The following is a 15,976-nucleotide window of genomic DNA, read 5'->3' on the forward strand; positions in this document are numbered from 1 at the left end:
CGCCTTCCTTTGCAGGTTTCCTCTCTTCTCAACCCACGATCATTCACTGTCAGCAAATGACATGGAGGAAACATTCCTGATGGGATCTTGGGAAGGAACACCCCTGGCCCCAACAGTAGGGTCCTGCCTGGAGGAGGCGTTACTCCAGGAGGAAGCTGGCCTGGTGCTGGGGGACGTGGGTGACCTTCCTGGTGCACCTGTGCCGGTTACCTGGACAAACTGGCCGCAGCCTTAATTCTCTCCAGGAATTCATTCAGCAGGAGTAGCAGTTCCTCTCTGCTCAGTGTGTCCCAGAGACATTCAACGACATCCTCAAAAAAGATCTCAATATCTAGATGAAAGAAAAGGGAATAAGATAAGAAAAATTAGTGGTGGGACATAAATGTTATTGAGTGCTACTGCTACTGCTAAGTCACTTCAGTCGTGTCCGACTCTGTGTGACCCCATAGACGGCAGCCCACCAGGCTCCCCCATCCCTGGGATTCTCCAGGCAAGAACACTGGAGTGGGTTGCCATTTCCTTCTCCAATGCGAGAAAGTAGGGTTATTGAGTATAAAATAGTTAAAATTCATCTTGCTGAGCAGCAATCACCTGGGGTGCTCTTGGTGAGGTCACCTAGGGTTATGGATGGACTGTCCCCCTCCCCCCCCCATTTGTGTTCAAGTTAACCCCTTGTGACCTTTCTGAAGATAGGGATTGTAAGGAGGTTAGGTGAAATTAGGTCCTATGGGGGATTCCCAGGTAAATTGAGGCCATAGGTGGGATTGCCAGGGAGTTCTTCTAGTGGTAAAGAATTGCCCGCCAATGCAGGAGATGTAAGAGAGGCGGTTTTGATCCCTGAGTCAGGAAGATCCCTTGAAGGAGGGCATGGCAAGCCACGCCAATATTCTTGTTTGGAGAATCCCATGGATAGAGGAGGCTGGCAGGCTGCAGTCCATGGGGTTACAAAGAGTTGGACATGACTGAGCAACTGAACACACACACATAAAGAGAAGAAGCAGCAAGTGTGATTTGTTAGTTACCCCTTCCAAAATAGATGGGCAGCATCCTATAAATGAATGCTTTCATGTTTTGGCTGTGAAACAATTGAATACTCACGTTAAATGCGATAAAGAATGTAATGACTACAAATAGCCTCAGATCACTACAGGGTAAGACTACTCCTCAATGAGTTATCAAAATCCCTGAGTGATTTCAGAGATCTGGAGGTTATGGAATTGTAGGTAAGATATTGGTGGCCAGGCTATATATGTGTGTGTGGGCTGGGATTTGATATCAAGTGTATTTCTTGGTAAATCCACACAAAGAGGCATTATCCTTATCTCACAGAAGAGGCAAGTGAAACTCAGACAGGACAATGGACAGCCCAAGGCCACAGAGCTAAAAGCTCTGAGGTTGAATCCAAAGTCAAGTGTCAGACACTTTTGGACATGACTTTGAATCCTCCTTACATTTAAAACTCCTGTTATTTGTTCATTCTACTCTGTAGCACACAATGGGGATTCTTTGCAACTCATTATTGGTGGTGAGCATGCAGTAGCATATATAGAAGTAGAAATATAATGTTGTACACACGAAACTTAGAAAACAATACAAACTCATGTTACCTAATTTTAAAAAAGACTTTAGGACCACATGCCATTGAATAAAACTACCATGTGAGAGGATTCCTGCTTCTGACCACAGACTCTAGGATGGGCAGTGGAGGGGATCCACCAGGTGGAGGAGGGGTGGAGCCAGATGTGATCCTCATCACCCCTTCCCTTCAGGTGGGAGGCGGCAAAAGCCAGACAAGGGTTCAGAGCAGGGTCCACTGACCCTTGCAGAGAGGCTGGGCTGGTGGCTGGGAAGAGCTGGAGGAAACAGCTTCTGTGGTGATGCCCTAAGGTCTGAGAGCAGGAGGAGGTTTGGGCCAAGGGAGAGAGCAGGAGAAGTCCAGTGATGCTGGAGGACCTCCTCTCCCAGGCCTGCCTGGCCTTGGGGACTGCCATCTGCGGTCCATGCTCCGCGTGTGGTCTCCTGGCCTCCGTCCTGAGTCACTTGCTTGGTGGGGGAAGAGGCAGGAAGTCAACACCTTGGTCATGGCTCCCTGAGGAGAGAGCTGGGAAGGAGGCTGTGGGCAGACCCCAGGGTGAGGGGATCTCCTGGTCTCTCTTGGAAGCTCAAGGATGTTTATCCATCCTCTTCATGGTTCTTGATTCCTCTGTAGTTTAACTCAGCCTGGAAATACCACCTTCAATTCTGGGTCACAAGTAGGAACCTTCCAGAGAAGAAAGAGCTGACTACCTGAGCAGTGTCCGAAGTTTTCTGAGCTCATGGTGGCAGCAGGGGCTCTCAGATATCTCCCTTCAGATCCTTATCTGCATCAGGCTGGAAGGAGGTGTGACCTCACCCTTGGGGAGAGAAAAAGACTGTGAGCTCCACTGTGAGGAGCAGAGGCTGCAGGGAGCAGCGAGGGACAAGTTCTCTGGTGGGTTCCCCCGGGACGGCCACCAGTGCCTCCAGGAACTTAGCCCAGTGCGGTTCTCTGTCTCCTGGGCTCTGCTGGTTGTTAGTTAAGAAAAGTCATTCACCTCCTACAGCTCCTTCCAGGCCAAGTCAGAGTCCTGCTCTCCTGTTGGGGCACAAGGAGAAGGTAATCAGACAGGAGACTGCTATCTGCGAAGTTATAGGAACAATAAAGCCAGAGACTAGAAGAACAGATAGGAGGTGATACTCTGGAAATGAGGTGAGGTTGGGACACCTGTGTTTTTGAATTGGTAATAACTAATATTAATGATATCATTGATCCAGTGTCCTTAACATGCAGGCTCCTGAAACTCACTCAAACTTAGCTGAGTCCAAATTGTCACGCTGGTGCCAGGGTCTGGACTAGACCCTGAGTCTTTCTGGTGCAAATCACATGTGTGTGATGACTATGCTCTACTCCCTATATATACAAAAAGATTTATTTGTGGATATATGTTCATTGCTAAATGACTCTTCCTTCCAAAATGATGTCTTGCTCCCTATCAAGTCTCTCCTTGATAAAGTTCCTGGTGATACGGCTCCCATAGCCCAGGTCTTCCTTGCTTCTGCAAGAGCCTTTTTCCCCACAAGGGCCTGGAGTCCCACAAGCCCTGCCCCAATTCCTGTATCCCTGCTCTGAGTGGCTGAGACCCCTGCAGCTGTTCTGTCCTCCTTGCTTTCCCCTCCTGAATATTGGACTTGATGTAGTTTCTAATCCTTTATGTAAATAATAGTGCAAAGAATACTCTCCTTGTGTAAAACTTCACCTACATCTGAGACTGTATCCTTAAGCTATATCTAGAAGTAGAATTAAGATCAGATGGCATCAACACCTAAAAAATTTCCATACCTAGAGCCACCATGCCATGCAAAGAAACTGTAGCAATTTATGTTCACACTTATAATATATGAGGGTGTCCATCCTTTCAGATATACCCATTCTCAGTGGTCTTTCTTTTAAAAAATCAGATCTTTATAATTAAATCATTTATTTTGGTTCTGAATGTGATAACCTTGCCATGGGAGATGAAGAAGGAAAGCAAGTGTTGATGTTTAGCTACTCTTTTTAAGAAAGCAAAAGAGCTTCTGTCAACTACTCCTCCTGAGACTTGACTGAAATGATGGTAAAGGTATATATAGGTATAATACCATCTACTGATAAGAGTGCCTGGTTTCTGTAGTGTAGTGGTTATCATGTTCACCTAACACGCAAAAGGTCCCCGGTTCAGAATCGAGTGGAAACAGCTTCACTTGGGCTTCCCTTGTGGCTCAGTTGGTAAAGAATCCACCTGCCATTCAGGAGACGTGGGTTCGATCCCTGGGTTGGGAAGATCCCCTGGAGAAGGGAACGGCTACCCACTCCAGTATTCTGGCCTGGAGGATTCCATGGACTGTGTAATCCAAGGGATCACGAAGAGTTGGACATGACTGAGCAACTTTCACTGATAAGAGCAAGTGGTGTTTGTGATCATTGCTCTGCATTGGTATCGGCTCTGAAACTTTACCAATGGTACCTCATATGTCCTTCCATTAGCTTTTGAGATGTGTACCATTGTATCCTCATTTACAAATAAGGAAGCTGACATATAGATGTTAGCTGACTTACCTAAGTTCAGAAGGCTTGCCCTTGGTACACTGGTTCCACCCCACTCATGAGCTGAAGAACCCATAGCCTTCCTCTCCTCCCTCTGCTGCTAATAAAAACAAGCATGGGAGCAACAGGAGACCAGAATCTTCAACAAATGTCTGAAGACTCACTGGATGGAGAAGTGATAGCTGAGTAAAGAGGAGTGCAGTAGAGGGAGAGAAACAGGGATCGTGTTGACAGGAGAGAAGAACGGTCTGCTGGGCAGAGCCCCAGAGGGAGCAAGATGAGAGGGAGGCCGAGGGGAGAGCAGGGGACAAGCCCACCTCCTCCATGTCCCATCCCACATTCACAGCAGCCTTCACCCTTCACCAGACTTTCAGAAAGTAACTTGAAAATGAGATGCAGGAAAAAAAATAGATGACGTGTTTGTTTAATTATGGAGGAAGGTAAAGGATACCCACAAGAGAGATAGATGTGGGATCCAGGAGTCAGGAACATCAACCCCGTGGGAAGGGAATCCAAGGATTCCAGCTGGGTGCGCAGCAAACCTAGAGAGAAAGCAGTCCAGAATGGGATAAGAAGTCCAGAGTCTGTGGGGACAGGGGACACGGTATCACATGAGGCACAGTTGGAAAGAAAGGGGTGAAAATGAAGCCAGTTAGAAACATCAGGAAAAACTAAAGCTCAGGAGGAGAAGGGGACGACAGAGGATGAGATGGTTGGATGGCATCACTGACTCAAAGGACATGAGTTTGGGTAGGCTCTGGGAGCTGGTGATGGACAGGGAGTCCTGGCGTGCTGCAATTCATGGGGTCGAAAAGAGTCGGACACGACTGAGCAACTGAATTGAACTGCACTGCTGAGAAGCATGTACAGCTATATGGTACAAGTTAGCTCTTAAAAACTGTATTAAAATATCACAAAAAAATGTAAACTCTTTTGTTTGATTTTAAAAAAATCTTAAGTAAATATATCTATATCCAAGTCCTTTGGAGACAGGTGTAAAACTGAAGTAATATTAATATATATAATATGATATAACTCACAGGTGTATTATAACTCACAGGTGTATTAACTCACAGGTTTATTAGTGATTCAAAAATCTTAGTTTTATTTCATTTATAGTCATTATAAAATAACCTTTATCTTACTAAAATAACCTTTATCTTTTAAAATGAAAGAGTATATAAATATGTGAAGTAAATGTACTTGTTAATATAAAAATCAAAATACACTTCTAGAACTTGGGAGCCAAAGTACTGAAGGGAGGAGGAAGATTAATATCTCAGTTTATAAAGCTGGGAATCAAGAAATAGTAGGTCTAGTCGAGAGCATAAGAAACAAAGATGTAAATAAAGTGCTTCCAAGTACAAAGCTTTGTAACAGAGGATACACAATTAGTGGAATAATGATAAAATGCGAAGAAGGGGAAAGGTATAATAGAAAGTGTAAAAATAAGTGAAACCCTTATTTTTCCTAATAAGTAAATAAATACTATCAAATTTAAGTCAAGAAAAACCAAAATGCAATACTTACCACTTATTAGCTATTGTGGTTGGTGACTTCCCACTTGGCACCAGGCACCTTCCCAACTGCTTGGTATGAATTCACTTCCTTTTAGTTCTCACAATGATCCTGTAAGAAAGGAAACTGAAGCTCAGAGAGGTGAAGCAATGTACTCAAAGCACACAGCTAGTGCTAGAGCCAGACTCCAAGTCCAGGTTCCTGTCTCCTGGGCACACATTCTCACACTATTGCAGCTCCCAATGTAGTAATAGCATTGAAAGACACTGATTAACTATCTAAAGAAGAAGGTTTTCCTTGGGAGGGAATGAGCAGAACCCTCTGTACAAATTGATCTGTTCTAACCATATGACTTAGGACTGGATTGTTTTAACTCTAAGACAGCAGCAGTCACTTTATAGCAGTCAGTAACCCAAAGAATGCGGTGGTTTCTAGTGCCACCACCTTAAAGATGATGGAAGAAGCTGAATTAAATGCCAACAAGAAATGTGTGACTCCTGCTGTGAGAACTGTCAGTGTAGGAGACATGTCATGTTGATGAAACGTAGTTCTCTAGAAAAGTAGGCATGAAAACAGGGTTAAACCAGAATAATGAGAGTGAACTGTGACCTTAAAGAGATATTGTCTGGCAGCATCTTGCCCACCTACATGTACACCCATGGACTTCCGTCCACTCAAAGGAAGGAAGACCCCTTGTAGGGGAGGTGAATTCCAGAGAATGGCATCTCTGCTCCTTTAAAGACAAGGATGCTCTTGAAGATGATCAGAGAAGTGGTCATTAGGGGGCACCCACATATACTAATAACAATAAAAGATAATGATTCCTATGAATGTTTCAATGAGACAGGCTCAGTCTGTGAATGGCCATGAGTTCATAATAATATTCAAAGGAGAGGACTTTAGAAAAATGTAGCCAAAAAGAGAGACATAAAGGTTAAAAAGAATGCTAGTGGTTATGCAGAGACGGAAGATGAAAGAGATATGGGATCGATGCCTGGGCAGGGAGGATCCCCTGGAGAAAGAAATGCTTGCCCACTCCAGTATTCTTGCCTGGGAAATCCTATGGACAGAGGAGCTGGGAGGGCTACAGTCCATGAGGCTGCAAAGAGTTGGACACAACTGAGCTGGTCTCTTTCTTTTGTTTATATGGTGCAAAGAAGAGTAAATGAAATGGGAAGTATTTTGTTGTAATTGAATTTAATAATAAGAGGAGGCTTGAAGTCTATAGGTATATTCCTTTCTGTTTATTTACACGAATGTTTATAAAGGATTGAGACAGAAAGAACCCCTGACATCCAGAGGCTGGCTTGTGATCACAACAGGGTGCTGCTCTTCTCCCATTGGATGTAAAGGCTCTCACAGGACTCCAGCCTCACACAGGGTCACCCTGAGAGCAGAAGCGAAGGAGACAGCAAACACCCGTCACCTCGCCCCCCAACACCACGCCCCCTCCCCTGGCTGAAAAGCAGGACTGCTCCTTCTTACCAATCACACCTTCAGCCTTGCTCTGCTCTCCCCTCTCCATAGATGAGGTACTGAGAGCCCATTGGTAGTGCTGCCTCCCATTCTCTGCAGCTCCCAATCGAGAGCAGCCCCATTTCCTTAGAGCTTCCCCCAAATCCCCTCACCCACGCTCCGAACCTAGAATCTTTCTTTCTGCACCTTCCTCTGCAATGTTCACAGCTCTCCCTCAGGAAGAGTAACCATCAGCTTGTTTTTAGGGAGTGTGCCTTGTGTCAAAGCCTGGAGGCACCGTCATGTGGATGGAAGAGAATTCACAAAGGCAGGCCCTCCTTCAAGTACATGGAAGAGGAGAGCTGGCTGGTGCCCTGCCTCCTCCTCTGCCCAAAAGCGGCAGGGCCTCAGGAGGCAGGTCAGCCTATTGAAATCATGAAACATGAGAACAGAGTCAAGTAGAAAGAAGAGGAGGGCTCAGACAGAAAGGCCGGCTCCTGGATGATGACAAACAACTGTAAATGCGTTGAACACTGGACTCATACTTCCATCCTTCCCTCCCATTCTTGGCCCCTTCCTGACCCTTGTCTGGGGCCTCAGATGGGTGTGGATGCTGATAGTGCTTCCTCTGCTGGATTCCTATCCAGGGCGTCCTCCTCTGTGAGCCTCTGATTGGTCCCTTTCTGGAAAGGCTGTTGGTGGGAGAGGGGAGGACCCTGGAGAAGCCTGTGCCTGCCCAGCTGCATGGCCAGTCATGCATGCCTTCCCTCCTTGTGGGCAGACAGATTCTCCCCAACCATCTCCCTCCTGTGCCTGCAGTCACCCTCCCTGGGAAGGGAAAGGGGCGCTAAGAAAGTCCCTGGCTGAGCACCCGGACCTCCCGACTGCCCCAGCTCCTGTCTTCCTCGCATTCTCTGTCTCCACAGGGCCTGCTGCACGAGACTGGCACCTCATTTGGCACAGGCTGCCCCTCCCCACAACATGTGCTTCCCCACTGGCCTCACCGCATGACGGGGTACTTGTCCCTGGAGGCCCAGCTCCAATCCTCCCTCTGCCACCTTCCCCCAGTTGCTCTCCAGCTCCTCTCGAAGGTGGTACATTCCTGGTCATGGTCTCTTTTTGCTCAGTTTCTCCAGGTCTGAGAACCCTCCCGCATCATCAGGGGCCCTGTCTCTTCTCTGCTGCTCCTCCTGTCCAGGGCCTCTGGGCACCATTCGCCCTCCTGGGCACAGCCTGGCTAAAATATGTGGGATGGACCCCTTATGGGGACATGAAACAAGCAGCTTCTCAATGACACAGCACAACCCCAGTTCCCCCTGTTAAAATTAGAAAGGGAGGGAGGGGAGAAGAGGGAGAGAGAGGAAGAGAATGGAGAAGAAACCAAAGATCCTAATCAATCAGTCAAAAGGACCCAACGTACACCAGAGAGAAAAAACTGAAGGGACTGAAAGAAACTCAGCAGCGGCCACAGGACTGGAAAAGGTCAGTTTTCATTCCAGTCAGAAAGAAAGGCAATGCCAAAGAATGCTCAAACTACCGCACAATTGCACTCATCTCACATGCTAGCAAAATGATGTTCAAAATTCTCCAAGCCAGGCTTCAACAGTATGTGAACCATGAACTCTCAGATGTTCAAGTTGGATTTAGAAAAGGCTATTATACTGATGTCTGTAGAGTTTGGCTTTTTATCTTAATACTACAACATCGGGATGTATATGAACCTTGTGCAGTGAGCCCTTCTCACTTCTTCCAGCAGGGCCACCTTCCCCACACAGGACCACCCATCACCCACAGAGTAGAGGGCTTGGCAAACACAGGAAGCCAACGCCCTTCGACTCCCCGCTTGGTGTCTGGTCCGTCTCCAGGCCAAGTGTCCCTAAGGGCCTGGCATTGAGCCTGGCACTCAGAGGCAGGGTTTTTCAACAAACCTTGATTCCTTGTATCTGAAAAAAATCCCGTTTCCTCCATCAGCCCTAGCCTAGCACCCTCGGGACAGCTTCAAGGTGGCCAGGTCATAGGAGGAGAGGCTCTGACTCCTTGTCCTCCTCCACCCCGTCTGCTTCCTTTAATTTCCTAAATGGCTGAGTATGCGGAACATACACCTTCCTTCTGGGGTCGCTGCTTATGTGTCAGGAGTCCACATCCTGAGCTGAGCCCACCTGAGCAGGTGTGGCCCTCCCTCTGCTCTGTTTAGGGTCCCTCGGCTGGGAGGAAGCCCTCAGACACACCTGCCTCCACATCCAGGCTCTGCCCCTGCTTAACCTGCTGACCTCACCCTCTGAGCTTCCATTCCTTCTTCTGTCAATTAGTGATAGTCATCCTTTTCTCAGACAGTCGTCCTGAGGGTGGGAAGATGGGATGGGTGGGGTCTTACTCACCTGCTTACTCAGGAACCATCCTCTATCCAAGTGTGAACAAGATCCAGTTGTTCACATCTGTGCAGATGCAGCCACAAGCTGTGCGTCTCTGCAATGACCACATACACCCTCTGGGCCCAGATATACTCTGGGAAGCAAAAGTGAAAGGCAAAACCCTTATTTCTGAGTTCTCAATTTAAGCAAACATCCTGCCCACCAGGCCCCACCCTGGGCTATTCCCCCTCCTGCTGACACCCTAGTCAAACAAGTCCAGTCCTGACATCCACGCCTTCCTTCTTGACACAGTCCACCCGGCCTCAGGCTCCTTGAAGGAAGACTTGCCACCAACACAGCGTGAGTCCCTTGGCAAATCACTCCTCCATAATTCCATCTTCTCACTCACCAACCCCACACTCACCAGCCTGCCTGCTTTGTTCATCTTGTGCCACCAGCACGTGGTACTGTCCAGAACACACCAGTTGCTCAGTGCATACTGGTCACACTCTGCTGTGGAGGGCCACGCTCATGTGGCTTCCAGGATTTGCTCACACAAGTTCTTCTGCCAGGGACACCTGCTGCACCCAACCGGGACAAATCTTCCTGCAAAGCCCGAATCTGGCATCACCTCCTCTGAGAAGCCCTCTGTGACCTCGCCTGCAGAGCCCACTGTTTCCTGCTCTATGCCCACGGTACCTGGAAGAGGGACCTCACATCACCCCTCAGCCACTCTAAGCCCCACCTCCACCCATTATGATCAGATCCCTCTACTTAGCCCTGCTGGCAGGGACGGAACTCACGCCTTTAGTTCCGGGGGCCCACAGGAGGAGGCCCAGCCTTGGTGGTCACTGCCATAAGGTGGATGCAGAAGTTCGTGGGAAGGGCTGAGAGCACGCTGCCCTTTGCTACCTTGGCTCATCTCCACCTGACAACAGATTTTTTTCTCTCCAAATGGAAGACTTTTATCAGAAAACCAGTGTCCTGGCGACTCAGAGAAGTCTGCAACGGAGAGCTGGCCCTATGTCCTGCTTGGTTCCTCAGCAAAGAGCCTCTGTGGATGGGGGCTGAGCATGTGGCAGGCACTGTGCTTGCACTATCCATGCCTTTCCTGTTGAATCTCACATCAGCTCTAGGAGTGCTGGCTCCATTTCACAGATGAAGAAATGGAGGTCAAGTTCCCACAGTCTGCGAGTCCTGTAGCTGGATTGCTGGTGAACTTCTCGGTTTGCCTCAAGCAGAAGTGACTGCAGTGGACCTGGATGCCCCATGGAGGCCCGCCTGCCCTTCCCTCAGGGCTGCTTCACCCCAGGAAATGTTTGAGGGAGGGACAGGAAATTATTCCATGAGGATAGCCAACCATAGTTTGCTCTTAAAGCCAACTTTTATGTATCTGTTGCATTTTGCAGGTAAGGGAGCTAGGAGGATGAGAGAGGTGGGGTACTCTTCCAGGAATTCAGGGACTTGTGTTTGGTGGGAGAGTGTCAGCAGCTCACATCCTGCAAACATCCATTTGACATTCTGTCCCAGAGTTCAGGGCTCAGGACAAGACAGAAGCCCCAGACCCCAGACACAGAGGAGTCAAGGGGCAAACAGGCCGCTGCCCTGCCCACTGACCCACACAAGTCTGCTCCTGAGCTTACTGGAGCTGCTGGGAATCGAGGATGCCTCCTTTCCAGAGCTTTGGGTCCTCTGAGGACAGCCAGCTCTGGGCGTCACCACTACAGAAGGGACACAGCAGGGAACAGTGGGAGGCAGGAGCTTTCCTGGAGGGAAAATCCAAGCAAAGTCATCCCTCCCGCCTGCTTACTTTAAACCTCAGGCAGAATTCAGGGGCAGGGAAAGCCATGTGGGCCTCCCTAGGGGAAAACTGCCAGCATGAGGGTGCCCAGGCCCCACTCCCTAAGTGCCCTCCACCACAGGATAACTAGGGACCCCAAGCCAGGATCAGGCTGGGTGGCTTGGGTGTCCCGGGACTCACCTCCTGGCCAGGTAGCCCCTGCAGCAGGCCTGGAAGCCCATGATGACATCTGTGATCTTCAGGTCCCACTCCTCCTCCAAGTGGGCCAGCAAGCCAGCCCGGAAGAAGACCTTGCTCTGGCCCATGCGGTACAGGTTGCTCTAGAGCTCCAGGGCTTCCATCCAGAGGAGGAGAGCCAGCTGCTGACCACGGGGCACCCCATCCACCACAGAGCCCTGGAGGCAAGGCCAAGGCCAGGGAAGGGGCCTGGAGCCTGGGTTGGCCCTGCTGTTCTGTGGGCAGCCTCCTCCTGGTTCAGGGAGAGTGGGGCTGAGGGAATGCAGGAGGGGGCAGGTGGGGGTTAGCACGGGACAGGAAATACAGAACCTCGGCCCTGTAGGGACCTTACCTGTTGGAGTCTGTGCCCACGTGCATTTCTAACAAAGGTGGCAGTAGATAGTGGGGCTCAGGAGGCTTTACCTTAGGTAACTAGGGAAACAGTGTCCTTGTTTGTTTATTTGACTGCCCTGGGTCTTCACTGCTGTGCGGGCAGGGGCTGCTTTCTCTAGTTTCAGCGAGTGCACTACTCTTCGTTGAGTACACGGGCTTCTCATTGCAGTGGCTTCTCTTTTTGCAGAGCACGGGCTCTAGGGAGTGGGCTCAGTGGTTGCGGTGAACGGGCTTAGTTGCTCCCAGCATGTTGGATCTTCCCGGACCAGGGATCAAACCCATGTCCCCTGCATTGGCAGGCAGCTTCTTTACCACTGGACCACCAGGGAAGTCCCAAAAGGTTTCTTTTGAAAAAGGTACTTTAAAGTCAAGACTGGCTTCAACATCCTTCAGAAGCACAGGAGCTAAGCAGGGGTGGCTGAGCAGTGTGGGGCCATATGCAGGGTGACGGGCAACACCACAGGTGGCTTGAGAGCCTCACTGGGACAGTACAAGGTGCTCCTCACCAACTGTCCTTGTTGCAGAGGCTGGGTCCAGACCAGCTCCACAGGCATCTGAGTGTAACCAGTTGTTAGATATTCTGTGTCAGCAGCACAACTTCCTGAGAAAACCCGTGGATTCTAAGTATGGACCCTGCAGACTCAAGACACCCCTGTTCTCTTAGGTCTAAGCCCCACCCCTGTTCTCTTAGGTCTAAGCCCTGGGAACAGGGCAGCTGGAGACTGTGTGCCACTTGGTATGAAGGCAGCTCTGTGAAATTCAAGGCATTTGTGAGAACTAGGAGCTGCAGCTTAAAACCAGCAAACTCAGGGCCAAGCGAGGAGCTAGAAGCCCCCAAAACAGGCCCTGCCAGAAAGGACTCAGATCCTGGGTGGCAGGACAGACCTCTGCCCACCTCTCCCCACATTGGGATGCACAGCAAGTGGCAACAGACAGCTCCGTGGTTGGGCTCCAAGGAGGTGGGTCCACCACCCTGGGCCCAGGATGAGCTGTGTTACAGAAACACCACATGCTTGCTTCACTTCCTCCTGAAACAGGACACCCTGCATCCTCCTGACCAATCAGCTCAACATGGATCCAGGGAAGAGGCTCCAGCTCCCGGAGGCCCCACCCAGGATGGCCCTTCCAGGTGGGGGCTGTGGCCACACTCCTGGACCCTGGGCCCAGCTTCCTCCTGTTCTCTGTTGGGGTGACAAGCATCTGCTCTCAGATCAGCAGTGGGTCTTGATTAGGACCCAGGTGACAGTGCTGACACAGCAATTGCCCAGCCCAGGCTCCACAGGGGTGAATTTCCCTGCAGGAAAGACGGACATGAAGTGGGATCCCAGTGAAGGTCGGTATCAGGGGAGCAGTGCTCCTGAGGTCCTGGGGTTACTGCACCTCCCTGTTGCTGCACATGTATAACATACATGCAGAGTACTGGGAAAGGAGCCCACAGAGCAGGAGAAGCACTGGCATCACACTGGGGCACTTCACCCCTGACCTCCCTGCAACACGCAGCAGGGGGAGTGATTCGTGTTTGTCTCCAGCTGGGGAAGTGGCCGGTGCACTTACTGTTGTGTGTGGGATGTTGGACCCAGAATAGGGTAAGGAGAGTCGTTTCCATTGGTCTGAGAAGAGGGCACGTGTGCATCCAGGAAGCACTCAATCTGGAGTCTCTCTTCCTGAGACTCTCTCCCCAGGGTTCAGATCCCTGTTAACCATTCATCTTCATTATTCTTCAGCCTGACCTATTGGTCCAAGAATATAGTCCTCAGACCTAAGCTCCTCTGTCTCCTGGGAACCTGACACTGAGATTCCAGGGCCTTGGACCTAAGCTCCCTGCTGGAAGGGGCCTTCTGGGGACAGACTGTGAGCTCCTGCAGGGGGACCTGCCCTACTTTCTGTCCTTCCTGAACTGTGCAGGTTTGGGGGCTTCTTTCCATTCTATGACCTGGCCTGCATCTGTCCACTGCATACTCTTCTGTGCTCACTTAGCCAACTCAGTTTCTGTATTTAGAACCACAGGGATCTCATCTGACACAGGGGTCACTGTGGAATTGCATCATCTGCACATTGAGCTGAATGGGGTCCAGCTCTAAGGGTTCAGGGGGACGGGGGATGGACACTGAATGGTTCTGTATCCAGTGCCTGGAACCCTACCCAAGAGAAGTCTGTGCAGGATTTGAATCCCCCAGGAACTTACAAAGAATTAAAGAAGGAATGAAACTCATGATTTGGGGATCAGACAGATGCTGGCCGTGACTGCTGAGATCTTCAGGAAGGAATGGAAGGGCTGATTGAAGCCTCAGGGAAACACGGGCTGAGAGGGAGTCAGAGGCACTGAGGAAAGTCTTCGGAGGGAGGTTTGGACAAAAGTGGGGAGAGGGCCCTGCAGCACGTGGGGAGGGACTTAGGAGACATCCAGGGATTATTTCCAGGTCCCCTGTCTCTGGCTTCCTGCCTTGGGCTCCAGGCGTGGGAGCCAATTAGGTGCTCACATGTTCCGACAAGGAAACTCAGAGAGTCAGTGCCCTGTGGAGCAGGACCATGGGGGCAAGAGCCACACCAGGATGCTCCCCTCTCCTTCTGGGAGAGGAGGAGTTTGAAGCACCCCATGAAGGCACCTCAGAAGGTCCAGGCAGGTGCAATCTCAGATGGGTGACCAAGTCAGAACATGGCCTTGGATGGACTTTCCCTCCATGCCTGCTCCCATCCTCCAGCCCCTCAGTCCTGCTCCTGGAGATCGAGTGAGCCTGGCCTCCAGTTCTGCCCTCAGGGGACCCCGCTACTGCACACTGCTTTGGTCTGCAATTAGGCTTCAGCATCTGTGCTCAGAGTCACGGGTAGCTGTGGAGGAGGTGAAAGCAGTTGTATTAAGGTTGATATTCTTCTGGGTCATTCTAGCCTGTGCGGGGAATAGATGAGTGGGGCAGGGCAGTGCCCCAAGGTAAACCCAGGAAGGCAGTTCTGGAAGCTCCTGCAGGAGTCCTGGTGAAATGTGAAGGCAGCCTGGGTGAGGTGTGTGCTGTCTCTCTCTCCCCTCTGTTTACGGCTGACCCTCTCTCACACCTGCACACAAGCCCTCCGCTCTCAGTCACCCTTGGGTGTCCATTCTGGTCCCTGGGGCTGGAGGAGGAGCATCCCAGTGCTCAGCCCAAGTCAAATGATATGGGCTCCCCCGGGCATCCCACGAAGCCTGCAGGGCTCCAGGATCTTAGGGAAATGATTGGATGGGAGCTCAGCAGGCAGACAGGAGGAGCCATGGAGGATGTGCTCCCTGAGACCCTGGGAGACAGGCTCCTGGGGAAGGAGGTCAGGCATCTGGAGCCCAGCTGAGCCCCTCAGTCAATGCAAGGAAGCCTCAGTGAATCAGCTCATATTTATCGAATCAGAGTCTAGAGAACATAAGGTGGAGAGAACCAGAACCACCTGAAATATCTTATCCAGCCTCACCCCCAGCTGAAGAAGAAACCGAGGGTCAGAGAGTCGTGTCTGTTGGTCCCAGGCTGTTTCATCTCTTGACACACCGAAAGTTCCTTGACCTGTTTCTTCCTCTTTGTTTCATCCTTCTTTCTTTCTTGCTTTTAATCAATCTCTGTTCCTCCTCCACATTTGGATTTTCATGGAATCCATAAACAAATTTTCATGGAAATTTCACCAATTTTCATTGGTCTCTTGGTGCACTCTGGACCCAAAGAGCTCCTGGCAACGTGTCAGATGTTCCATCCACTGTGTTGTCACACCACTGCTGCCACCAACATCATCACCACCATCGTCATCAAGAAGCCACTGCCTGAAGATCTACACAGACAATTCTTCACAAAGACGTACAGATGGCCAGCAGGTACGTGAAAACATACTCAACGTCACTAATTATTAGAGAAATGAGAATCGAACTACAATAACTTATCTCCCCTACAGCAGTCCCAGGGGCCATCACCTACATCTACAATGCTCTGAGGCTGTGGAGAAAAGGGAACCCTCCTACACTGTTGCTGGGAATGTAAATTGGTGCAGCCACTATGGAAGGCCATGTGGAGTTTTCTTAAACAACTAACAATAGAGCTACCTTATGATTTAGCAATCCCACTTCTGGACATATTTCTACAAAAAAATTAAAGTTCTAATTTGAAAAGATACACATACCCTGATGTTCAT

The 15,976-nt window shown here is 50.0% G+C and overlaps 1 long non-coding RNA gene across 1 annotated transcript; it reads right to left on the reverse strand.

The window, feature by feature from the left end:
• Nucleotides 1-212: 212 nt before the first annotated feature.
• LOC104992430 lies at nt 213-9,604 on the reverse strand. The gene is made up of 4 exons (XR_825706.1): nt 9,454-9,604; nt 5,633-5,731; nt 2,287-2,393; nt 213-331 (listed from the first exon to the last, which is right to left on the reverse strand). It is a non-coding gene; the product is annotated as an uncharacterized LOC104992430 (long non-coding RNA).
• Nucleotides 9,605-15,976: the final 6,372 nt, after the last annotated feature.

This window comes from Bison bison, unplaced genomic scaffold, assembly GCF_000754665.1.
Source record: "Bison bison bison isolate TAMUID 2011002044 unplaced genomic scaffold, Bison_UMD1.0 scf7180017848466, whole genome shotgun sequence".
Lineage (NCBI taxonomy): Eukaryota > Metazoa > Chordata > Mammalia > Artiodactyla > Bovidae > Bison > Bison bison.